The sequence below is a fragment of the Astyanax mexicanus genome, chromosome 1 (assembly GCF_023375975.1).
Source record: "Astyanax mexicanus isolate ESR-SI-001 chromosome 1, AstMex3_surface, whole genome shotgun sequence".
NCBI classification, from domain to species: Eukaryota; Metazoa; Chordata; class Actinopteri; order Characiformes; family Acestrorhamphidae; genus Astyanax; species Astyanax mexicanus.
In genome coordinates this window covers 54123693-54148377 of record NC_064408.1, presented here as the reverse complement: position 1 = coordinate 54148377, position 24685 = coordinate 54123693, and the positions used below count along the sequence as shown (strand labels likewise).

Below are 24685 nucleotides of genomic sequence, written 5' to 3'. Positions count from 1 at the left end.
ATTATAGATTGTTTTTGTGACCAGGAGAACAGTTCAGATTTACAAATGTATGGCTCATGTACGTATGACCACGAGTTCTCAGCTGTTTTGGTCATAAACTGAGGCAAAGGGAGAAGAAATAACAGATAAAACACATTAAATTTCCATCTAAAAGCACATGGTTTAATAGTATGACCATAATTCCATGTGAGAGAGGACAGAAAAGAAGAAGATTTTTTAAGTAGCCACTTAGTTCATTAAAAGAGAAGGAATTTACTTCTCATATGCTGAAGGAGAGGTTAAATACCTCCTCTGTGTCAGTCACACTTACACTTATGAGATTTATTTCTTATTTCTCTTAGGCCGAAATCGGCTCAGTGCCTCAATCCCTGCTCAGAGGGAATGTACAGTAGACGTAACAGCATTAAGATGGGGGGATTATGAAGATCTTTTTAATACAGAAAATAATCTGACAGAGGTTTAGGAGTGCTTTATGTTTGGAGTGAATCGAGGGGAATGATGATGGCATTTTTTTTACAAGAACTTAACATTATGAAATTCCTTTTTTTTCTCTCAGAAACATCTGGAGTGAATTTGGTCCTAGGTGAGTGGAATGCAGGATTTCTGTATACATGAACATTAAGGAACATTAAACTACACATACAAGAGCATGGAACTGTTTGAGCACCTCTGTTCTAAATACCTGTCACTGTGTATATCCACTGTGAATAAAAGATGACCTGATTTTCAAGAGGCAAGATTAGTTCATTAAATTTCATTTTAAAATACCAACAAAGGTAATGATTCTGAAACAAAGTTTTGGTCACCCTGCATGTATTTGTTTGGTAACACACTCCTTGGCAAGTTTCAAAGTTAAGTACTTTTTGTAGCAGCTAAGAGTCTCAGGGGACTTTCAGCCATTCTTCCTTCCAAAAAGCTTCAAGTTGTGTGAGATTATGGAGGCATCTTGCTGCACTGCTCTTTTGAGGTCTATCCACAGATTTCCAATGAGGTTTTAGTTGTGGAACTGTGGGTTCCATTGCATAACCATGAGCCTGCACCTCATGAGGTAGCCCACAGAAGATTGTATATGGTGTTTTAAAATCATTCAGTATTATGGGTTTCATCTTCAGCTTTTTTACAGTTCATTTGTTTTCAGAATTTACTGATATTCTACAGAATCGTTTCTTCCCTCTAGCAGTGAAATATTCCTTATGGCCATGATTCATCCATCCTCGTGTCTAACAGCTGAACATTCCAAACCAAATTCTGCTCATTTTGAGTGCATGAATGTCAAAATGAGCATAACATTACTTTTGTATTACTATTATTTCTGTTTATATGTAGGTGTTAATATACAGTTACAGTAGATATAAGAGTCACAAGTATAAGCTTTTGAGTCATACATTTTTGTGTAATGCACATGCACACATACAGTCCTGCTCACCATTATTGGCACCCCTTCCTATTTTGCATAACCTGACAATATCTACAGAAATAAATATAAATGTACCAAAGTTATATATTCAGGGTTTTTTAATTGGAGGTTCAAAGTAATACAACAAATAAAACATTGTTTTTCAATTTGCATGTTGCAATTTTAAAGACAAAACAGAATAAACAGCATGTGCAGCAATAAAGACACCCCTTGTTAATATTGAGTTGCACACCCTTTGGCTGTGATTACAGCCTTCAAACGTTTCTTGTAGCCATCTATAAGCTTCTTGCACATCTCAGCTGGTATTTTTTCCCACTCTTCCCTTGCAGTTTGTTCAAGCTCTTGAATGTTTGCAGGGTTCTTTTTCCCAATGGCAGATTTCAACTCACCCCAAAGATTTTCGATGGGATTGAGGTCAGGACTCATTGCTGCCCATTTTAAAACAGTCCATTTTTTCCTTTTAAACCATTCCTGTGTGCTTTTGGACGTGTGCTTTGGGTCATTGTCTTGCTGGAATACCCATGACCTTCGACTCAAACCAAGTTTTCTTACACTGGGTAGGACATTTTGCTCTAAAATCTCTTGATAATTCTCAGATTTCATGATTCCTGTGATACGGTCAAGTGCTCCAGTACCAGACGCAGCAAAGCAACCCCACAGCATTATGGACCCCCCACCATGCTTAACTGTTGGTAGGGTGTTCTTCTCCTTATAAGCTTCACTGCGCCGCCTGTAAACAAACTGTTGCTTTGCATTGCCAAAAAGCTCTATATTTGTTTCATCTGTCCACAGAACATTTTCCCAGAAGGATTGTGGTTTGTCAAGGTACTCTTTGGCAAAGATCAGTCGTTCCTTTTTATGTCTTTTCTTCAGCAATGGTTTCTTCCTTGGCCTTTGCCCGTAAAGCTCTGCTTGGTTTAGTGTGCGGCATATGGTACTTGTTGAAACCATGACCCCAGACTGTTCCAGGTTGACCTTCAGTTCTTTGGATGTTTGCCTTGGTTCTTTTTCCACCATTCGCACCAACCTTCGAAGACTTCTCTCGTCAATTTTCCTCTTTCCTCCACGTCCAGGAAGGTTCTTGACAGTTCCATGCTTGGCAAACTTCTTAATAACATTGCACACTGTTGAAACAGGGACACCAAGGTCTTTGGAGATGGCCTTATACCCTTTGGAAGTCTTGTGTTTGCTAATAATAGCACTTCTGATGTCCTCACACAGCTCCTTTGTCTTCACCATTGTAACAAAAGAACATCGCCCAAGGTTTGGCTTTTTAAAACTCTGAAGTCATCATTCATTGGCTAATTCATGTCACATGGGCACTGATAATTTGTCACAGGTGATTATCCTTTGCGATTTGCCACAGGTGAGTGAAAATGTGTTTTCATACTAATTTAGTGTAAAGGGTGCCAATACCAGTGTCACAGCAAGCTTAAGGTTTTTCCTGTCTTTCCCTCACATTGTTTGTTGCTTTAAATTGTTGTTCATAATTTTCTCTTTTGTTTTAAATACGAGTGCTCTATACAAAAAACTGTTTCAGTCGACTACTTTTTTCAGGGGGAATTTCCACAATATGTACTTAAACTTCATGGGTGCCAATAATGATGAGCAGGACTGTAGAGTCAGATTTAAGCACAACATCAGGTCTTTTCTGTTTTTCTTTTGCTGAATGGTTGCTGAAAATCTGCCTCAACTTCCTGTAATTCGTCCAAAACTCTGAACCGTTTTCACACTACAGTTAAACCAGACCATGGTGCTGCTCTGACCAAACTCTGGTTCAATTGGTCTAGACTTTGGTTCACGGCAACTTTCACACCTGCTATTTAGGTTCAGACCAAACTGTACAGTTCAAATGTCAAAACCAAAAATGCTCCATGATTAGAAGGGACATCATATAGTATAGAATGTAGTGAATGTAGCAGCGAATAAACTGAGGAGGAGGAAAGCCTTGGATAACCCAAAAAAACTGTTTCTAAAAGTTTAACGAAGCTTTAACGAAGTAAAACGCAAGTAAAAAATAGCAATGTGTGTTGAGTTGAGCTGATTTTAGAGGGGTGAGTACTGTGCTCACTAGTTGATTCAGAACCTGCATAGAGCCTGTGGTTTATGAGCTGCTCTAACTTCAGTACTCCTGGTATGTTTATCCATATGCTTTTGGTTAAATTCTGCACTGAATCTGGATCTGCAGACTCTGGAGCTGCTGCTGGCACTGAGGCACATTTCTTTCACAGGCTCAGAAAGACCACGACAGATAGGGTGATGCACTGGTTTCATATGGCTTATAATGCATTCCACATGATGATCAAAGATGTATGGGGGTTCTATGGAGGTTGTAGAGCTGGACATTTCCCAGCTGACTGAGAGAGAGAGCGACAAAGGGAAGAGACAGGGGAGAGCGAGGAAAAGGGAGAGAGGAAGGGAGAATATCATTAACCCAAATCCCTCAAAATGTGCTAGTGGTTGCCTAGAAACCACCTCTCGTCTGTCAGGCTATTCTTACTCCTTTTTGTCAACTCTCTCATGTCAATATACTCAACAATGACACATTTAGCCATTAAAAAACTCAGCTCTGTATTCTGTAGAGCAGACTTCTAGGCCTGCGTGCGCTTGTGTGTGTCTGTGTGTGTGTGTGTGTGTGTGTGTGTGTGTGTGTGTGTGTGTGTGTGTGTGGAGGGTTCTGGCACGAGAGACTATGACAGATGGATGATAACTAACAGTGACTCTCTGCTGATTTGCTCAGTTTGTTGGTCTGGAGATCAGACCTGGTGTTTGGAGCTTCTCCTCCAGTAGCAGAGAAATACCTGGCCGAGGCCTAGCAGAGTAACACTAACCACCTGCTCACAATGCCATACCGGTCCTTACCCTTTAGCTAAAGAGCTTATTTTATAACCAACCCTGTTACCCTGCATTTACACCAGCAGTGACAGACCGACAGGCAAGCATTCATTTCCTATTTAAGAATGTCATTTGTAGTCGCAATTTGAAAACCATCAGCAAATTACACAACAAGGGGGACAAGCAACTTCAGTTGACATTTTTTAAACTTTGCCCAAATTAATTATGACGCATTGAAACAACATTCTACACTGACTGGCACAACATTTTTTTTTTCGTGACTAATCACAGACACTGCAGTCTCCAGCTTAACAGGTAAATTCATAAAATGAAGCATAGAGGAAAGTAGCAAATAGTGCGATAGGTAGCATATTAGATTAGACAGCAAGCTACCCGGCCACACCACTCCTGTAGGTACAACGTGTAGGTGTCCCAACACTTTTGTCCATATAGTGTACCTGTGTAATACCCCTCTAAGTAAAGGCATCGACCAAAAGCCATTAATGTTAATGCAAACAATAGAAGTAATTTATTGAACATTATTTGTGAGGAGTAAGGGCTTTGAGCATTATTTCATCACTTTCCATTTTGACTGAAAAACGGTCTCCTAAAAATAACAAGTAAAACAATTGTTGCACACATCTTAGTTTGTCAAATGCTAGATTGTTTATAATTCTAAAACAAGAAAAATCTTTTGTGGCATTTCTATTGAGTGGGCTGTAATTTCTATAAAAAATATGCTATTGATCTCAGTTATATTTTTAAAGAGGGTAATTTTATAGTATGTCCATCCTAGCATCAACTGTTATACAAGAGCATGTTTAAGGCTGGAACTTTAATTGTGAAATATATGTTTGCATGCTTTATGGATTTTGTACTGTGAGTAATTGTGTGAATAAATAATAAATAGTCTTCTCATATTTTTGGTGTAAGATGTGAAATATTGAGCAGTATAATGCAGAAACTGGTCTGCTAACACATGTGTAGTTTACTGAGTCTCAGCTGTGTGCTTATTTCATTATTTTTACTTTTTCATAAAACAGCAATGTTATAGCTTTAGTGTATTTTCATTTTCTTCCTGCGTGAAACACTTTTATACTAAAATGAAATACATAATGAAATGAAGACGATGAAGCTCTTGACAGGGTGTTATGGGATGTTCTGTGCTCTGAGGAAAATCTACAGTAGCGCTGTGTGCTAAAGAGTGTTCTGTATCTGTAAAAACAATAACTTTGTTTGTTCAGGTGTCTTTACAGGCTTTCAGATATGTTTTCCTCTCTAAGTTACACAGTCTCTGATTCCTGTTCTGACTGGCTGATGATGGGGTAAAAGTACAGCAGTGAAGTGTAAAAAATTATGGTGAAATCTGTTTATATAAAAATAGCTGTATATTTATACTGAATTAAGATATTTACAGTTTCTCGTTATCTGGTGTAGTGTGTGTGTGTGATTTTTCCTTTTCTGTCTCTCTCTATCTGTCTTTTGTTCTCTGCTTCTTTCTCTTTTCTGTCTGTTTGCTTCTATCTGTGCATCTTTCTCTTGTAAGATTTTGCCTCCCTTTCTATACCTTTCTGTGTGTCCATCGCTCTAAATGTTTGCATCTTTACCCTTTCTGTGTCTCTCAGTCTCAGTCTGTTAATTTCTCTCATTTTCTGCCTCTTCACCCCTTTTTCTCTCTGTCTTTATCTGCCTCTTTCCTTCCTCACTTTGTGTAGATCTTTTTCTTGTTCTCTGTCTTTTTCCCTTGTCTCTCTCTCTGTCCATCTTTCCTATGTGCCTCTTTGTCTCTGTCTGTCTTTTTTTTGCAGCTTTTTCCTCTTTTCCTCTCTCTGTCTCTTGTTCTCTGCCACCTTCTCTAGCGCTCTCTCTGTCAGTCTCTCTCATTCCTTGGCTCTTTTCCTCTCTGTGTGTCTTTCTGTCTCTGGCCATCTCTCTCCTCTGTTATCTTCCTCAACCTTCCTCTCGCTGTGTCTGCCCATCTCTCTTGTTCTCTGCTTCTCACTTCTCTCTCTCTCTAATTCTCTCTGTCCATCTCTTTCTATCGTTATCTGCTTCTTTCCTGATTCTCTGTCTCTCACCAGCTCTCTTTCTCTAAACCCCTAAAAGCGTTTCTCTGGCTTTGCTTTGCCTGTTTGAATATTATTTTTGTGATTTGGGAGTAGTTGTGTTAATAACATATATATTTGTGACTGACTGTTTAAATTATGTAAACTCTATGTAAGCTCTAGTTTTCAGTATAGGAATGTGTGTTTAGTGTTTTACATACAGGTTTGCAGTTAAAAGCAGTGAGACAAGATAGACAGACATTAGTAACATGACTACCGTACTTTGGTGGTGTGTGAGTGCAGTAGAGTGAAGAGGGTAAAGTTGAAAGTAAGGCCAGAGATGAAAGATGACTTTCAGCTGCAGACCAATTTTGTCAGCAGCTTCTCTGACTTTCTCTTTCTCTCTTTCTGTCTCTCTCTCTCTCTCTCTCTCTCTCTCTCTCTCCGCCCCCTTCTCTCTCTGTCCCGCACACACATAGTGATAATTAGTTTTGCAGAGAACACATCAAGGCAGTAAAGCCTCTCCTAGTTATTAGAGAATTCTCTTACTCAATAAAGATAATCATCAAGCTCAGGATTTTTGTGTTTTTTTTTAGCAAAGCACAAGCAAAAGCCCCAAACACCAGTGTTTACACATATACAACACCTCACTGACCAGCTTATCAGGCTGACTAGTCCACTGGGCACTGCAGTAAAAAGACAGCTACAAGAACACCAATAACTGAATTTTATCTAATATATATTATTTTGTTTGACATGGTAGAGGCATGGTAGTGTATGTTTGGCTGATAAGATTGTTTCACGTGCACCAGTTAAATTGCGTTTTTTACACACTTTAACTTTAAGTTAAAAAAAACGTTGATGACACTCAAACACAATGAACACAAACAGATGAGCAACTGGCACTACCTAACTGCTATCCAGATAATGGCCAGTTCCTACATAAGCACTAACTGTGGTTTTAAAAAGTATCTCTCTTTCTCATTTAGAACTGACTCCAAGACCTCAGCCAGTCAAGAGCATTCAACAGAAACCACCCCTGTAGCAAACTCTGTGCAGCCAACTTTTCCAGTTCTTATTCTCCTTGACTCTGCAGACTTTATCACATCAGAAAACCCTTATCAGATAACATAGAGCAGCTCTGCATTCACATCACTGCAGACTCCACTGCTATTCCCTAAGAGTCTGATTGGGTCCCTTTCTTCCCTTTCCATTTTCCCCTTTTAGTGATGTCATGGCCTCTCATGGTTTCTGTTACCACTGTATACTTTCTGTATAATTGATACTTTCTGGTTAAAGTTGCATTGTGGATTGTCTGGCTAACTAATCATGAATAACAGCCCGCCACCCAACACTCAATCTCAGTCTCAACTATAAAATAAGCCCAGAAAAGTTTACCTCCCACTACAGGTAAAATGTATAATTACAAATGGCAAGATTTTGGAGGGGCTTAAATTGTAAATGTATAATGTGAAGCAGAGGTAAAGCTGAGTTAAAACTTCATACAGAGATGGATTAAGAAGTGAAGTCTTACGTGAACTCTCATGGGAAAGGGGAGTGTAAGACATCAGGCATATGAAGGACAGATTGCTTGTGAAGGGAATGTTTCTGGCATAGTGAGTGAATTCCTTAGATAAGCTCTGCTGCTTCACTCACACACTCACTCACACTGTGTACACTTGCTGTCCATTACTTTATGTCAGGATTACGTGAAATAAAAACGTTGAAGCTGGTGTTTACCTGGTTGTTGTGTGTATGCGTGGACAGATCCAAATGTCTATTTTGGTGTGTGTCTGTATGTGTTTTCTAGGTAGTTCAATTAGATAAATGTGGAATGTTTGAATAAACATTTTTAAGCAGTAGGAACCAATTTAATATTATCCACTTGCAGCTAAGCTTTAGTCTCTCCTTTCTCTTTCTTTTTATCTTAGCCTAGCCTGCTACAGACACCATGGAGCAGTTTCCAACACAGCCACTAACCATGCTCTTAGACTACACAGCATTCGGACTGAAATCTAACTTCATGCGTCTTGCTTCAGTTTAACCATGGTTAAAATATTCATATCCAGAATTTGTTTTCATCAAACTTTGTATTCTTTAAGTTTTCAGATGCTGAAACAGTCCAAGTGTAAAAATGCCTTATTTCCAAACATGAATTTAGTAATATAACTAAACCCACACTTATTAACTTGAGGTAAAAATATTAAAGAAAAGACGAAAGTGAGGAAAATACTTATTCACCTTGTGACAAATGATTCTGCAGAAATGAGCTTTCTGTAGGAGGCAGATCATTTACGAAAGGCAAGCTGAACAGAAGCTGAACAGAGTCTCCTTTTCAAATTTCCAACCCAAGCTGGCAGCTGGCAGTTCACACACTTATGGGGGAGGAGTGTGTTTTTAAATGAAATCTTTAAAAGACCACTTGTTTTTTGACTGACTGTGATTTTTATCACTCATCAGTTTGCCGTGAACATTCTCTCCATAAAGCTGTGCAGTGAGTGGAGTCTATCAACATGGGAACAAAATTCACTAAAGTATGATGACTCATTTATGATATTGCAGCATAACCCATCAAAAAAATAGATATGTTTATTATGCAGCTCCCAGATATTCAGATCACACTTTCCTCATATGAACTATTCTTTAGCTGTGGCTTATTTATATTTTAATTCAGTTCAGTTCTTCAGAGACTTCATATGATAATACCTAATGATCACAGAGTCAAAGAGAGAGGGGGAGAGAGGACTGAAGATTAAGGGAGGGGTCTAGTCTCATCTGTCTGACACCAGGCAGTAAAACTACAATATCGCATATGATGGCTTTCTGTAACACTGCCTGTCATCTCTGCATTCTATAACAAGTGATATATATATATTGAAGAACACTGCCCTGAAAAAATCCCACACTTGCTTCAGCTGTGTGTTTAGTGTTACGAAGAGCCGTCCACTGAGACCAGTTACGATGCTTCTGTACACTTCACTCTTCATCCTGCTGCCAGCGGCAGTAATATCATAACTAGAAAAGGCAAAGTTCGTGAACGAACTTTAAGTTGGCTTGGAAAAGAACGCTAATAACGTGAAAAAGTTAAAATGGTTGCTAAGCTTTTTCCGTCTGAAGAGTGTGAAGAGTCATTGATATGCTGTTAACTTTTGGCTAAACGCTAAATGCTAAAAACGCTGAAATCTAAAAACGTTTGGTTAAACGCTGAAATCTAAAAACATTTGGTTAAACGCTGAAATCTAAAAACGTTTGATTAAACGCTGAAATCTAAAAACGTTTGGTTAAACGCTGAAATCTAAAAACATTTGGTTAAACGCTGAAATCTAATAACGTTTGATTAAACGCTGAAATCTAAAAACGTTTGGTTAAACGCTGAAATCTAAAAACGTTTGATTAAACGCTGAAATCTAAAAACGCTTGTTTAAATGCTGAAATCGTAAAACTTTTGGTTAAACTTTTGATTGCTAATGTGTTGCTAGGCAGTTGCTATCATTTCTGAAAAGGTTGCTAAGCTGTTGCTAGGCAGTTGCTAATGTTTTCCAGGTGGTTGCGAAGCTATTGCTAACTGGTTGCTAGGCAATTGCTAACATATACCAGGTAGTTGCTAAGGTGTTGCTAGGTGGTTGCTAGGGTGTTGCTAGGTTGTTGCTATGGTATCTGGGGTGGTTGCTAAGATGTTGTTACGTGGTTGCTAGGCTGTTGCTATGGTATCCGGGGTGGTTGCTAAGGTGTCGCTAGGTGGTTGCTAGGGTGTTGCTAGGTGGTTGCTAAGGTGTTGCTATGGTATCTGGGGTTGTTGCTAAGGTGTTTCTAAGTGGTTGCTAAGGTGTTGCTATGGTATCCGGGGTGGTTGCTAAGATGTTGCTAGGTGGTTGCTAAGGTGTTGCTATGGTATCTGGGGTGGTTGCTAAGGTGTTTCTAGGTGGTTGCTAGGTGGTTGCTAAGGTGTTGCTATGGTATCCGGGGTGGTTGCTAAGATGTTGCTAGGTGGTTGCTAAGGTGTTGCTATGCGGTTGCTAAGGTGTTGCTATGGTATCTAGGGTGGTTGCTACAGTGTTGCTAGGTGGTTGCTAAGGTGTTGCTATGGTATCCGGGGTGGTTGCTAAGGTGTTGCTAGGTGGTTGCTAGGTGGTTGCTAAGGTGTTGCTAGGTGGTTGCTAAGGTGTTGCTATGGTATCTGGGGTGGTTGCTAAGGTGTTGCTAGGTGGTTGCTAGGTGGTTGCTAAGGTGTTGCTAGGTGGTTGCTAAGGTGTTGCTATGGTATCTGGGGTGGTTGCTAAGGTGTTGCTAGGTGGTTGCTAGGTGGTTGCTAAGTGGTTGCTAGGTGGTTGCTAAGGTATTGCTAGGTGGTTGCTAAGGTGTTGCTATGGTAACCGGGGTGGTTGCTAAGGTGTTGCTAGGTGGTTGCTAGGTGGTTGCTAAGGTGTTACTAGGTGGTTGCTAAGGTGTTGCTATGGTATCTGGGGTGGTTGCTAAGGTGTTGCTAGGTGGTTGCTAGGCAGTTGCTATCATTTCTAAAGTGGTTGCTAAGTGGTTGCTAGGCAGTTGCTAACGTTTTCCTAATGGTTGCTAAGGTGTTGGTAAGTGGTTGCTAGGCTGTTGCTATCATTTCTAAAGTGGTTGCTAGGCAGTTGCTATCGTTTCTAAGGTGGTTGCTAAGTGGTTGCTAACGTTTTCCTAGTGGTTGTTAAGGTGTTGCTAAGTGGTTGCTAGGCAGTTGCTAACGTTTTCCAGGTGTTTGCTAAGTGGTTGCTAACTGGTTGCTAAGCAGTTGCTATAATTTCTAAAGTGGTTGCTAAGTTGTTGCTAAGTGGTTGCTAGGCAGTTGCTAACGTTTTCCAGGTGGTTGCTAAGGTGTTGCTAAGTGGTTGCTAGGCAGTTGCTAACGTTTTCCAGGTGTTTGCTAAGTGGTTGCTAACTGGTTGCTAGGCAGTTGCTATAATTTCTAAAGTGGTTGCTAAGTTGTTGCTGAGTGGTTGCTAGGCAGTTGCTAATGTTTTCCAGGTGGTTGCTAAGGTGTTGCTAAGTGGTTGCTAGGCAGTCGCTAACGTTTTCCAGGTGGTTGCTAAGCAGTTAATAGGTGGTTGCTAAAACCTGGCTGGGGTGCCGGGGTGTCCAAACTTTTGACTGATAGCTGCTCCATACAGCAGCTCCTCCATACACTCACAGTACTGGAGGAGCAGGGGAGAGAAGGGGTTCCGTGCGCAGAGCTGCTCGTGTGTGAGATGGAACTCTGGGCCCCCCATTCATTTCTATGGGAAAACTTCGTACGACAATTGTACGAAAACCGTACGTCGTATCACTTCGCAACCTACTATTAATTTAAAGATCTCGATAAGATCTATAAGCTCGCCGAATTTGGTGTTCGTATCTCAAAAATTGTGGCGGTTACGGACGTTTAAAATTTCGCCCCATTCATTCCTATGGGAAAAAAATGCGTACGTTTACGAAGTTTTTACGAAAACCGTACGATGTATCGCTTCAAAAAGCACAAGCAACCTAATCGGGTATAGGTCCTACGATACTGCAAAATTTCGTGATTCTACGTCAAAAGCTGTGGGAGGAGATGCGTTTTAAATTTTGTTGCGAGAATAATAATAATAACTAGATTGCAGTTCCTACAGAAACTGCGAGTGTGATTGCAGAGCTGGCTGGTATCTGCTATGGTGTTGCTAAGGTGTTGCTAAGTGGTTGCTAAGGTGTTGCTATCGTATCCAGGGTGGTTGCTAAGGTGTTGCTAAGTGGTTGCTAGGTGGTTGCTAAGGTGTTGCTAGGTGGTTGCTAAGGTGTTGCAATGGTATCCGGGGTGGTTGCTAAGGTGTTGCTAGATGGTTGCTAGGCGGTTGCTAAGGTGTTGCTATGGTATCCGGGGTGGTTGCTAAGGTGTTGCTAGGTGGTTGCTAAGGTGTTGCTATGGTATCCGGGGTGGTTGCTAAGGTGTTGCTAGGTGGTTGCTAGGGTGTTGCTAGGCGGTTGCTAAGGTGTTGCTATGGTATCCGGGGTGGTTGCTAAGGTGTTGCTAGGTGGTTGCTAGGGTGTTGCTAGGCGGTTGCTAAGGTGTTGCTATGGTATCCGGGGTGGTTGCTAAGGTGTTGCTAAGTGGTTGCTAGGTGGTTGCTAAGGTGTTGCTAGGCGGTTGCTAAGGTGTTGCTATGGTATCCGGGGTGGTTGCTAAGGTGTTGCTAGGTGGTTGCTAGAGTGTTGCTAGGCGGTTGCTAAGGTGTTGCTATGGTATCCGGGTGGTTGCTAAGGTGTTGCTAGGTGGTTGCTAGGTGGTTGCTAGGGTGTTGCTAGGCGGTTGCTAAGGTGTTGCTATGGTATCCGGGGTGGTTGCTAAGGTGTTGCTAGGTGGTTGCTAGGGTGTTGCTAGGCGGTTGCTAAGGTGTTGCTATGGTATCCGGGGTGGTTGCTAAGGTGTTGCTAGGTGGTTGCTAGGTGGTTGCTAGGGTGTTGCTAGGCGGTTGCTAAGGTGTTGCTATGGTATCCGGGGTGGTTGCTAAGGTGTTGCTAGGTGGTTGCTAGGTGGTTGCTAGGGTGTTGCTAGGCGGTTGCTAAGGTGTTGCTATGGTATCCAGGGTGGTTGCTAAGGTGTTGCTAGGCGGTTGCTAAGGTGTTGCTATGGTATCCGGGGTGGTTGCTAAGGTGTTGCTAGGTGGTTGCTAGGCGGTTGCTAAGGTGTTGCTATGGTATCCGGGGTGGTTGCTAAGGTGTTGCTAAGTGGTTGCTATGCGGTTGCTAAGGTGTTGCTAGGCAGTTGCTAAGGTGTTGCTATGGTATCCGGGGAGGTTGCTAAGGTGTTGCTAGGTGGTTGCTAGGTGGTTGCTAAGGTGTTGCTAGGCGGTTGCTAAGGTGTTGCTATGGTATCTGTGGTGGTTGCTATGGTGTTTCTAGGTGGTTGCTAGGTGATTTATATGCATAAATTAGATTAAATGGTGTTTGCACGTTGCTACGCAACGTGCAAATACATCAATCAGCTATGCACGCTAGGTTGCTCTGGCCGTTCGGGGGTGTCCAAACTTTTGACCCGTGGCTCCATTACACACAGTACTGGGGGGCCGGGGTGTCCAAACTTTTGACCCATGGCTCCATTACACACAGTGCTGGGGGGCCGGGGTGTCCAAACTTTTGACCTAACGCTGATTTATCCCATAGCTGCTCCATTACACACAGTACTGGAGTTCTAGCTACCTGTCCTTCGATCTAGCTGCCGTCCTCCGATTGGCCCCATTCATTCCAATGGGGCCACTTCGTACGACATTCGTACGAAATCCGTACGTCGTAACTTTTCGTAACGCATATTTTCGGAAAGAGCTCAATAAGTTCTACAGGTCCTCAATTGGTTTCATCTTCGTATTTCAAAAATTGCGACGTCCACGGGCGTGCAAAGTTCTGCCCATTCATTTTCAATGGTCAAAAAAACGCGTACTTACGAAGTTTTTACGAAAAACGTAAGTCCGATCGGAAAGCTGTATACAAGCCCACCATTCCCGATAAGGACGCACGTTTTCTCTTTTGAACGAAGTCGATATTTCGAAAACTGCGGCACTAGTTAACCGGACAAAAAACAGGTGGAATAATAATAATAACTAGATTGCAGTTCCTACAGAAACTGCGAGTGTGATTGCAGTGCTGGCTGGTATCTGCTATCGTGTTGCTAAGGTGTTGCTAAGTGGTTGCTAAGGTGTTGCTATCGTATCCAGGGTGGTTGCTAAGGTGTTGCTAAGTGGTTGCTAAGGTGTTGCTAAGTGGTTGCTAGGTGGTTGCTAAGGTGTTGCTAGGTGGTTGCTAAGGTGTTGCAATGGTATCCGGGGTGGTTGCTAAGGTGTTGCTAGGTGGTTGCTAGGCGGTTGTTAAGGTGTTGCTATGGTATCCGGGGTGGTTGCTAAGGTGTTGCTAGGTGGTTGCTAAGGTGTTGCTATGGTATATGGGATGGTTGCTAAGGTGTTGCTAGGTGGTTGCTAGGGTGTTGCTAGGCGGTTGCTAAGGTGTTGCTATGGTATCCGGGGTGGTTGCTAAGGTGTTGCTAGGTGGTTGCTAGGTGGTTGCTAAGGTGTTGCTAGGCGGTTGCTAAGGTGTTGCTATGGTATCCGGGGTGGTTGCTAAGGTGTTGCTAGGTGGTTGCTAGGTTGTTGCTAGGGTGTTGCTAGGCGGTTGCTAAGGTGTTGCTAGGCGGTTGCTAAGGTGTTGCTATGGTATCCGGGGAGGTTGCTAAGGTGTTGCTAGGTGGTTGCTAGGTGGTTGCTAAGGTGTTGCTAGGCGGTTGCTAAGGTGTTGCTATGGTATCTGTGGTGGTTGCTATGGTGTTTCTAGGTGGTTGCTAGGTGATTTATATGCATAAATTAGATTAAATGGTGTTTGCACGTTGCTACGCAACGTGCAAATACATCAATCAGCTATGCACGCTAGGTTGCTCTGGCCGTTCGGGGGTGTCCAAACTTTTGACCCGTGGCTCCATTACACACAGTACTGGGGGGCCGGGGTGTCCAAACTTTTGACCCGTGGCTCCATTACACACAGTACTGGGGGGCCGGGGTGTCCAAACTTTTGACCTAATGCTGTTTTATCCCATAGCTGCTCCATTACACACAGTACTGGAGTTCTAGCTACCTGTCCTTCGATCTAGCTGCCGTCCTCCGATTGGCCCCATTCATTCCAATGGGGCCACTTCGTACGACATTCGTACGAAATCCGTACGTCGTAACTTTTCGTAACGCATATTTTCGGAAAGAGCTCAATAAGTTCTACAGGTCCTCAATTGGTTTCATCTTAGTATTTCAAAAATTGCGACGTCCACGGGCGTGCTAGGCGGTTGCTAAGGTGTTGCTATGGTATCCGGGGTGGTTGCTAAGGTGTTGCTAGGTGGTTGCTAGGTGGTTGCTAGGGTGTTGCTAAGGTATCCGGGGTGGTTGCTAAGGTGGTTGCTAAGGTGTTGCTAGGCGGTTGCTAAGGTGTTGCTATGGTATCCGGGGTGGTTGCTAAGGTGTTGCTAGGTGGTTGCTAGGTGGTTGCTAAGGTGTTGCTAGGCGGTTGCTAAGGTGTTGCTATGGTATCCGGGGTGGTTGCTAAGGTGTTGCTAGGTGGTTGCTAGGTGGTTGCTAGGGTGTTGCTAGGCGGTTGCTAAGGTGTTGCTATGGTATCCGGGGTGGTTGCTAAGGTGTTGCTAGGTGGTTGCTAGGTGGTTGCTAGGGTGTTGCTAGGCGGTTGCTAAGGTGTTGCTATGGTATCCGGGGTGGTTGCTAAGGTGTTGCTAGGTGGTTGCTAGGTGGTTGCTAGGGTGTTGCTAGGCGGTTGCTAAGGTGTTGCTATGGTATCCGGGGTGGTTGCTAAGGTGTTGCTAGGTGGTTGCTAGGTTGTTGCTAGGGTGTTGCTAGGCGGTTGCTAAGGTGTTGCTATGGTATCCGGGGTGGTTGCTAAGGTGTTGCTAGGTGGTTGCTAAGGTGTTGCTAGGCGGTTGCTAAGGTGTTGCTATGGTATCCAGGGTGGTTGCTAAGGTGTTGCTAGGTGGTTGCTAGGGTGTTGCTAGGCGGTTGCTAAGGTGTTGCTATGGTATCCGGGGTGGTTGCTAAGGTGTTGCTAGGTGGTTGCTAGAGTGTTGCTAGGCAGTTGCTAAGGTGTTGCTATGGTATCCGGGGTGGTTGCTAAGGTGTTGCTAGGTGGTTGCTAGGTGGTTGCTAGGGTGTTGCTAGGCGGTTGCTAAGGTGTTGCTATGGTATCCGGGGTGGTTGCTAAGGTGTTGCTAGGTGGTTGCTAGGTGGTTGCTAGGGTGTTGCTAGGCGGTTGCTAAGGTGTTGCTATGGTATCCGGGGTGGTTGCTAAGGTGTTGCTAGGTGGTTGCTAGGTTGTTGCTAGGGTGTTGCTAGGCGGTTGCTAAGGTGTTGCTATGGTATCCGGGGTGGTTGCTAAGGTGTTGCTAGGTGGTTGCTAAGGTGTTGCTAGGCGGTTGCTAAGGTGTTGCTATGGTATCCGGGGTGGTTGCTAAGGTGTTGCTAGGTGGTTGCTTGGTGGTTGCTAGGGTGTTGCTAGGCGGTTGCTAAGGTGTTGCTATGGTATCCGGGGTGGTTGCTAAGGTGTTGCTAGGTGGTTGCTAAGGTGTTGCTAGGCGGTTGCTAAGGTGTTGCTATGGTATCCGGGGTGGTTGCTAAGGTGTTGCTAGGTGGTTGCTAGGCGGTTGCTAAGGTGTTGCTATGGTATCCGGGGTGGTTGCTAAGGTGTTGCTAAGTGGTTGCTATGCGGTTGCTAAGGTGTTGCTAGGCGGTTGCTAAGGTGTTGCTATGGTATCCGGGGAGGTTGCTAAGGTGTTGCTAGGTGGTTGGTAGGTGGTTGCTAAGGTGTTGCTAGGCGGTTGCTAAGGTGTTGCTATGGTATCTGTGGTGGTTGCTATGGTGTTTCTAGGTGGTTGCTAGGTGATTTATATGCATAAATTAGATTAAATGGTGTTTGCACGTTGCTACGCAACGTGCAAATACATCAATCAGCTATGCACGCTAGGTTGCTCTGGCCGTTCGGGGGTGTCCAAACTTTTGACCCGTGGCTCCATTACACACAGTGCTGGGGGGCCGGGGTGTCCAAACTTTTGACCCGTGGCTCCATTACACACAGTACTGGGGGGCCAGGGTGTCCAAACTTTTGACCTAATGCTGTTTTATCCCATAGCTGCTCCATACACTCACAGTACTGGAGTTCTAGCTACCTGTCCTTCGATCTAGCTGCCGTCCTCCGATTGGCCCCATTCATTCCAATGGGGCCACTTCGTACGACAATCGTACGAAATCCGTACGTCGTAACTTTTCGTAACGCATATTTTCGGAAAGAGCTCAATAAGTTCAACAGGTCCTCAATTGGTTTCATCTTCGTATTTCAAAAATTGCGACGTCCACGGGCGTGCAAAGTTCTGCCCATTCATTTTCAATGGGCAAAAAAACGCGTACTTACGAAGTTTTTACGAAAAACGTAAGTCCGATCGGAAAGCTGTATACAAGCCCACCATTCCCGATATGGACGCACGTTTTCTCTTTTGAACGAAGTCGATATTTCGAAAACTGCGGCACTAGTTAACCGGACAAAAAACAGGTGGAATAATAATAATAAGAAGAAGAAGAAGAAGAAGAATAAGACTTAAGAAGAACAATACTGTGATTGCATTACTGCAATCACACTAATAAGAAGAAGAAGAAGAAGAAGAAGAATAAGACTTAAGAAGAACAATACTGTGATTGCATTACTGCAATCACACTAACTAGATTGCAGTTCCTACAGAAACTGCGAGTGTGATTGCAGTGCTGGCTGGTATCTGCTGTGGTGTTGCTAAGGTGTTGCTAAGTGGTTGCTAAGGTGTGGCTATGGTATCCGTGGTGGTTGCTAAGGTGTTGCTAAGTGGTTGCTAGGTGGTTGCTAAGGTGTTGCTAGGCGGTTGCTAAGGTGTTGCTATGGTATCTGGGGTGGTTGCTAAGGTGTTGCTAGGTGGTTGCTAAGGTGTTGCTAGGCGGTTGCTAAGGTGTTGCTATGGTATCTGGGGTGGTTGCTAAGGTGTTGCTAGGCGGTTGCTAAGGTGTTGCTATGGTATCTGGGGTGGTTGCTAAGGTGTTGCTAGGTGGTTGCTAAGGTGTTGCTAGGCGGTTGCTAAGGTGTTGCTAGGCGGTTGCTAAGGTGTTGCTATGGTATCCGGGGTGGTTGCTAAGGTGTTGCTAGCTGGTTGCTAGGTGGTTGCTAAGGTGTTGCTAGGCGGTTGCTAAGGTGTTGCTATGGTATCCGGGGTGGTTGCTAAGGTGTTGCTAGGTGGTTGCTAGGTGGTTGCTAAGTTGTTGCTAGGCGGTTGCTAAGGTGTTGCTATGGTATCCGGGGTGGTTGCTAAGGTGTTGCTAGGTGGTTGCTAGGGTGTTGCTAGGCGGTTGCTAAGGTGTTGCTATGGTATCCGGGGTGGATGCTAAGGTGTTGCTAGGTGGTTGCTAGGTGGTTGCTAGGGTGTTGCTAGGCGGTTGCTAAGGTGTTGCTATGGTATCCGGGGTGGTTGCTAAGGTGTTGCTAGGTGGTTGCTAGGGTGTTGCTAGGCGGTTGCTAAGGTGTTGCTATGGTATCCAGGGTGGTTGCTAAGGTGTTGCTAGGTGGTTGCTAGGGTGTTGCTAGGCGGTTGCTAAGGTGTTGCTATGGTATCCGGGGTGGTTGCTAAGGTGTTGCTAGGTGGTTGCTAGGTGGTTGCTAGGGTGTTGCTAGGCGGTTGCTAAGGTGTTGCTATGGTATCCGGGGTGGTTGCTAAGGTGTTGCTAGGTGGTTGCTAGGTGGTTGCTAGGGTGTTACTAGGCGGTTGCTAAGGTGTTGCTATGGTATCCGGGGTGGTTGCTAAGGTGTTGCTAGGTGGTTGCTAGGTGGTTGCTAGGGTGTTGCTAGGCGGTTGCTAAGGTGTTGCTATGGTATCCGGGGTGGTTGCTAAGGTGTTGCTAGGTGGTTGCTAGGGTGTTGCTAGGCGGTTGCTAAGGTGTTGCTATGGTATCCGGGGTGGTTGCTAAGGTGTTGCTAGGTGGTTGCTAGGTGGTTGCTAGGGTGTTGCTAGGCGGTTGCTAAGGTGTTGCTATGGTATCCGGGGTGTTTGCTAAGGTGTTGCTAGGTGGTTGCTAGGTGGTTGCTAGGGTGTTGCTAGGCGGTTGCTAAGGTGTTGCTATGGTATCCGGGGTGGTTGCTAAGGTGTTGCTAGGTGGTTGCTAGGTGGTTGCTAGGGTGTTGCTAGGGGGTTGCTAAGGTGTTGCTATGGTATCTGGGGTGGTTGCTAAGGTGTTGCTAGATGGTTGCTAGGTGGTTGCTATGGTGTTGCTAGGCGGTTGCTAAGGTGTTGCTATGGTATCCGGGGTGGTTGCTATGGTGTTTCTAGGTGGTTGCTAGGTGATGTATATGCATAAATTTGATTAAATGGTGTTTGCACGTTGCTACGCAACGTGCAAATACATCAATCAGCTATGCACGCTAGGTTGCTCTGGCCGTTCGGGGGTGTCCAAACTTTTGACCCGTGGCTCCATTACACACAGTACTGGGGGGCCGGGGTGTCCAAACTTTTGACCCGTGGCTCCATTACACACAGTACTGGGGGGCCGGGGTGTCCAAACTTTTGACCTAACGCTGATTTATCCCATAGCTGCTCCATTACACACAGTACTGGAGTTCTAGCTACCTGTCCTTCGATCTAGCTGCCGTCCTCCGATTGGCCCCATTCATTCCAATGGGGCCACTTCGTACGACATTCGTACGAAATCCGTATGTCGTAACTTTTCGTAACGCATATTTTCGGAAAGAGCTCAATAAGTTCTACAGGTCCTCAATTGGTTTCATCTTAGTATTTCAAAAATTGCGACGTCCACGGGCGTGCAAAGTTCTGCCCATTCATTTTCAATGGGCAAAAAAACGCGTACTTACGAAGTTTTTACGAAAAACGTAAGTCCGATCGGAAAGCTGTATACAAGCCCACCATTCCCGATATGGACGCACGTTTTCTCTTTTGAACGAAGTCGATATTTCGAAAACTGCGGCACTAGTTAACCGGACAAAAAACAGGTGGAATAATAATAATAATAATAATAACTAGATTGCAGTTCCTACAGAAACTGCGAGTGTGATTGCAGTGCTGGCTGGTATCTCCTATGGTGTTGCTAAGGTGTTGCTATGGTATCCGTGGTGGTTGCTAAGGTGTTGCTAGGTGGTTGCTAAGGTGTTGCTAGGCGGTTGCTAAGGTGTTGCTATGGTATCCGGGGTGGTTGCTAAGGTGTTGCTAGGTGGTTGCTAGGTGGTTGCTAGGGTGTTGCTAGGCGGTTGCTAGGCAGTTGCTAGGCAGTTGCTACGGTATCCGTGGTGGTTGCTAAGGTGTTGCTAGGTGGTTGCTAGGTGGTTGCTAAGGTGTTGCTAGGCGGTTGCTAAGGTGTTGCTATGGTATCCGGGGTGGTTGCTAAGGTGTTGCTAGGTGGTTGCTAGGTGGTTGCTAGGGTGTTGCTAGGCGGTTGCTAAGGTGTTGCTATGGTATCCGGGGTGGTTGCTAAGGTGTTGCTAGGTGGTTGCTAGGTGGTTGCTAGGGTGTTGCTAGGCGGTTGCTAGGCAGTTGCTACGGTATCCGGGGTGGTTGCTAAGGTGTTGCTAGGTGGTTGCTAGGTGGTTGCTAAGGTGTTGCTAGGCGGTTGCTAAGGTGTTGCTATGGTATCTGGGGTAGTTGCTAAGGTGTTGCTAGGTGGTTGCTAGGTGGTTGCTACGGTGTTGCTAGGCGGTTGCTAGGCAGTTGCTAGGCAGTTGCTATGGTATCCGGGGTGGTTGCTAAGGTGTTGCTAGGTGGTTGCTAGGTGGTTGCTAGGGTGTTGCTAGGCGGTTGCTAAGGTGTTGCTATGGTATCCAGGGTGGTTGCTAAGGTGTTGCTAGGTGGTTGCTAGGTTGTTGCTAGGGTGTTGCTAGGCGGTTGCTAAGGTGTTGCTATGGTATCCGGGGTGGTTGCTAAGGTGTTGCTAGGTGGTTGCTAGGTGGTTGCTAAGGTGTTGCTAGGCGGTTGCTAAGGTGTTGCTATGGTATCCGGGGTGGTTGCTAAGGTGTTGCTAGGTGGTTGCTAGGTGGTTGCTAGGGTGTTGCTAGGCAGTTGCTAAGGTGTTGCTATGGTATCCGGGGTGGTTGCTAAGGTGTTGCTAGGCGGTTGCTAAGGTGTTGCTATGGTATCCGGGGTGGTTGCTAAGGTGTTGCTAGGTGGTTGCTAGGCAGTTGCTAAGGTGTTGCTATGGTATCCGGGGTGGTTGCTAAGGTGTTGCTAGGTGGTTGCTAGGTGGTTGCTAGGGTGTTGCTAGGCGGTTGCTAAGGTGTTGCTATGGTATCCGGGGAGGTTGCTAAGGTGTTGCTAGGTGGTTGCTAGGTGGTTGCTAAGGTGTTGCTAGGCGGTTGCTAAGGTGTTGCTATGGTATCTGTGGTGGTTGCTATGGTGTTTCTAGGTGGTTGCTAGGTGATTTATATGCATAAATTAGATTAAATGGTGTTTGCACGTTGCTACGCAACGTGCAAATACATCAATCAGCTATGCACGCTAGGTTGCTCTGGCCGTTCGGGGGTGTCCAAACTTTTGACCCGTGGCTCCATTACACACAGTACTGGGGGGCCGGGGTGTCCAAACTTTTGACCCGTGGCTCCATTACACACAGTACTGGGGGGCCGGGGTGTCCAAACTTTTGACCTAATGCTGTTTTATCCCATAGCTGCTCCATACACTCACAGTACTGGAGTTCTAGCTACCTGTCCTTCGATCTAGCTGCCGTCCTCCGATTGGCCCCATTCATTCCAATGGGGCCACTTCGTACGACAATCGTACGAAATCCGTACGTCGTAACTTTTCGTAACGCATATTTTCGGAAAGAGCTCAATAAGTTCTACAGGTCCTCAATTGGTTTCATCTTCGTATTTCAAAAATTGCGACGTCCACGGGCGTGCAAAGTTCTGCCCATTCATTTTCAATGGTCAAAAAAACGCGTACTTACGAAGTTTTTACGAAAAACGTAAGTCCGATCGGAAAGCTGTATACAAGCCCACCATTCCCGATATGGACGCACGTTTTCTCTTTTGAACGAAGTCGATATTTCGAAAACTGCGGCACTAGTTAACCGGACAAAAAACAGGTGGAATAATAATAATAACTAGATTGCAGTTCCTACAGAAACTGCGAGTGTGATTGCAGTGCTGGCTGGTATCTGCTATGGTGTTGCTAGGTGGTTGCTAAGGTGTTGCTAGGTGGTTGCTAAGGTGTTGCTATGGTATCCGGGGTGGTTGCTAAGGTGTTGCTAGGTGGTTGCTAGGTGGTTGCTAGGCGGTTGCTAAGGTGTTGCTAGGCGGTTGCTAAGGTGTTGCTATGGTATTTGGGGTGGTTGCTAAGGTGTTGCTAGGTGGTTGCTAGGTGGTTGCTAAGGTGTTGCTAGGCGGTTGCTAAGGTGTTGCTATGGTATCCGGGGTGGTTGCTAAGGTGTTGCTAGGTGGTTGCTAGGTGGTTGCTAGGGTGTTGCTAGGCAGTTGCTAAGGTGTTTGCCATGGTATCTTGGGTGGTTGCTAAGGTGTTGCTAGGTGGTTGCTAGGTGGTTGCTAGGGTGTTGCTAGGCGGTTGCTAAGGTGTTGCTATGGTATCCGGGGTGGTTGCTAAGGTGTTGCTAGGTGGTTGCTAGGTGGTTGCTAAGGTGTTGCTAGGCGGTTGCTAAGGTGTTGCTATAGTATCCGGGGTGGTTGCTAAGGTGTTGCTAGGTGGTTGCTAGGTGGTTGCTAAGGTGTTGCTAGGCGGTTGCTAAGGTGTTGCTATGGTATCCGGGGTGGTTGCTAAGGTGTTGCTAGGTGGTTGCTAGGTGGTTGCTAAGGTGTTGCTAGGCGGTTGCTAAGGTGTTGCTATGGTATCCGGGGTGGTTGCTAAGGTGTTGCTAGGTGGTTGCTAGGTGGTTGCTAAGGTGTTGCTAGGCGGTTGCTAAGGTGTTGCTATGGTATCCGGGGTGGTTGCTAAGGTGTTGCTAGGTGGTTGCTAGGGTGTTGCTAGGGTGTTGCTAGGCGGTTGCTAAGGTGTTGCTATGGTATCCGGGGTGGTTGCTAAGGTGTTGCTAGGTGGTTGCTAGGTGGTTGCTAAGGTGTTGCTAGGCGGTTGCTAAGGTGTTGCTATGGTATCCGGGGTGGTTGCTAAGGTGTTGCTAGGTGGTTGCTAAGGTGTTGCTAGGCGGTTGCTAAGGTGTTGCTATGGTATCCGGGGTGGTTGCTAAGGTGTTGCTAGGTGGTTGCTAGGCGGTTGCTAAGGTGTTGCTATGGTATCCGGGGTGGTTGCTAAGGTGTTGCTAAGTGGTTGCTATGCGGTTGCTAAGGTGTTGCTAGGCGGTTGCTAAGGTGTTGCTATGGTATCCGGGGTGGTTGCTAAGGTGTTGCTAAGTGGTTGCTAGGCGGTTGCTAAGGTGTTGCTAGGCGGTTGCTAAGGTGTTGCTATGGTATCCGGGGTGGTTGCTAAGGTGTTGCTAGGTGGTTGCTAGGTGGTTGCTAAGGTGTTGCTAGGCGGTTGCTAAGGTGTTGCTATGGTATCCGGGGTGGTTGCTAAGGTGTTGCTAGGTGGTTGCTAGGGTGTTGCTAGGGTGTTGCTAGGCGGTTGCTAAGGTGTTGCTATGGTATCCGGGGTGGTTGCTAAGGTGTTGCTAGGTGGTTGCTAGGTGGTTGCTAAGGTGTTGCTAGGCGGTTGCTAAGGTGTTGCTATGGTATCCGGGGTGGTTGCTAAGGTGTTGCTAGGTGGTTGCTAAGGTGTTGCTAGGCGGTTGCTAAGGTGTTGCTATGGTATCCGGGGTGGTTGCTAAGGTGTTGCTAGGTGGTTGCTAGGCGGTTGCTAAGGTGTTGCTATGGTATCCGGGGTGGTTGCTAAGGTGTTGCTAAGTGGTTGCTATGCGGTTGCTAAGGTGTTGCTAGGCGGTTGCTAAGGTGTTGCTATGGTATCCGGGGAGGTTGCTAAGGTGTTGCTAGGTGGTTGCTAGGTGGTTGCTAAGGTGTTGCTAGGCGGTTGCTAAGGTGTTGCTATGGTATCTGTGGTGGTTGCTATGGTGTTTCTAGGTGGTTGCTAGGTGATTTATATGCATAAATTAGATTAAATGGTGTTTGCACGTTGCTACGCAACGTGCAAATACATCAATCAGCTATGCACGCTAGGTTGCTCTGGCCGTTCGGGGGTGTCCAAACTTTTGACCCGTGGCTCCATTACACACAGTACTGGGGGGCCGGGGTGTCCAAACTTTTGACCCATGGCTCCATTACACACAGTGCTGGGGGGCCGGGGTGTCCAAACTTTTGACCTAACGCTGATTTATCCCATAGCTGCTCCATTACACACAGTACTGGAGTTCTAGCTACCTGTCCTTCGATCTAGCTGCCGTCCTCCGATTGGCCCCATTCATTCCAATGGGGCCACTTCGTACGACATTCGTACGAAATCCGTACGTCGTAACTTTTCGTAACGCATATTTTCGGAAAGAGCTCAATAAGTTCTACAGGTCCTCAATTGGTTTCATCTTCGTATTTCAAAAATTGCGACGTCCACGGGCGTGCAAAGTTCTGCCCATTCATTTTCAATGGGCAAAAAAACGCGTACTTACGAAGTTTTTACGAAAAACGTAAGTCCGATCGGAAAGCTGTATACAAGCCCACCATTCCCGATATGGACGCACGTTTTCTCTTTTGAACGAAGTCGATATTTCGAAAACTGCGGCACTAGTTAACCGGACAAAAAACAGGTGGAATAATAATAATAACTAGATTGCAGTTCCTGCAGAAACTGCGAGTGTGATTGCAGTGCTGGCTGGTATCTGCTAAGGTGTTGCTAGGTGGTTGCTAAGGTGTTGCTAGGTGGTTGCTAAGGTGTTGCTATGGTATCCGGGGTGGTTGC

General features: G+C 45.3%; 1 protein-coding gene and 1 long non-coding RNA gene across 3 annotated transcripts in view; one reads left to right on the top strand and one right to left on the bottom strand.

Moving 5' to 3' along the window:
* Positions 1 to 24685, bottom strand: part of mettl24 (methyltransferase like 24) — a 118333-nt gene that overhangs the window by 40723 nt on the left and 52925 nt on the right. The gene's annotated exons all lie outside the window — the stretch shown is intronic.
* Positions 11945 to 24685, top strand: part of LOC125802333 (uncharacterized) — a 46604-nt gene continuing 33863 nt past the window's right edge. The window contains exons 1-2 of the long non-coding RNA XR_007439367.1: positions 11945 to 11996; positions 17792 to 17845. This is a non-coding gene — a long non-coding RNA (uncharacterized LOC125802333). The remainder of the gene's footprint in view (positions 11997 to 17791; positions 17846 to 24685) is intronic.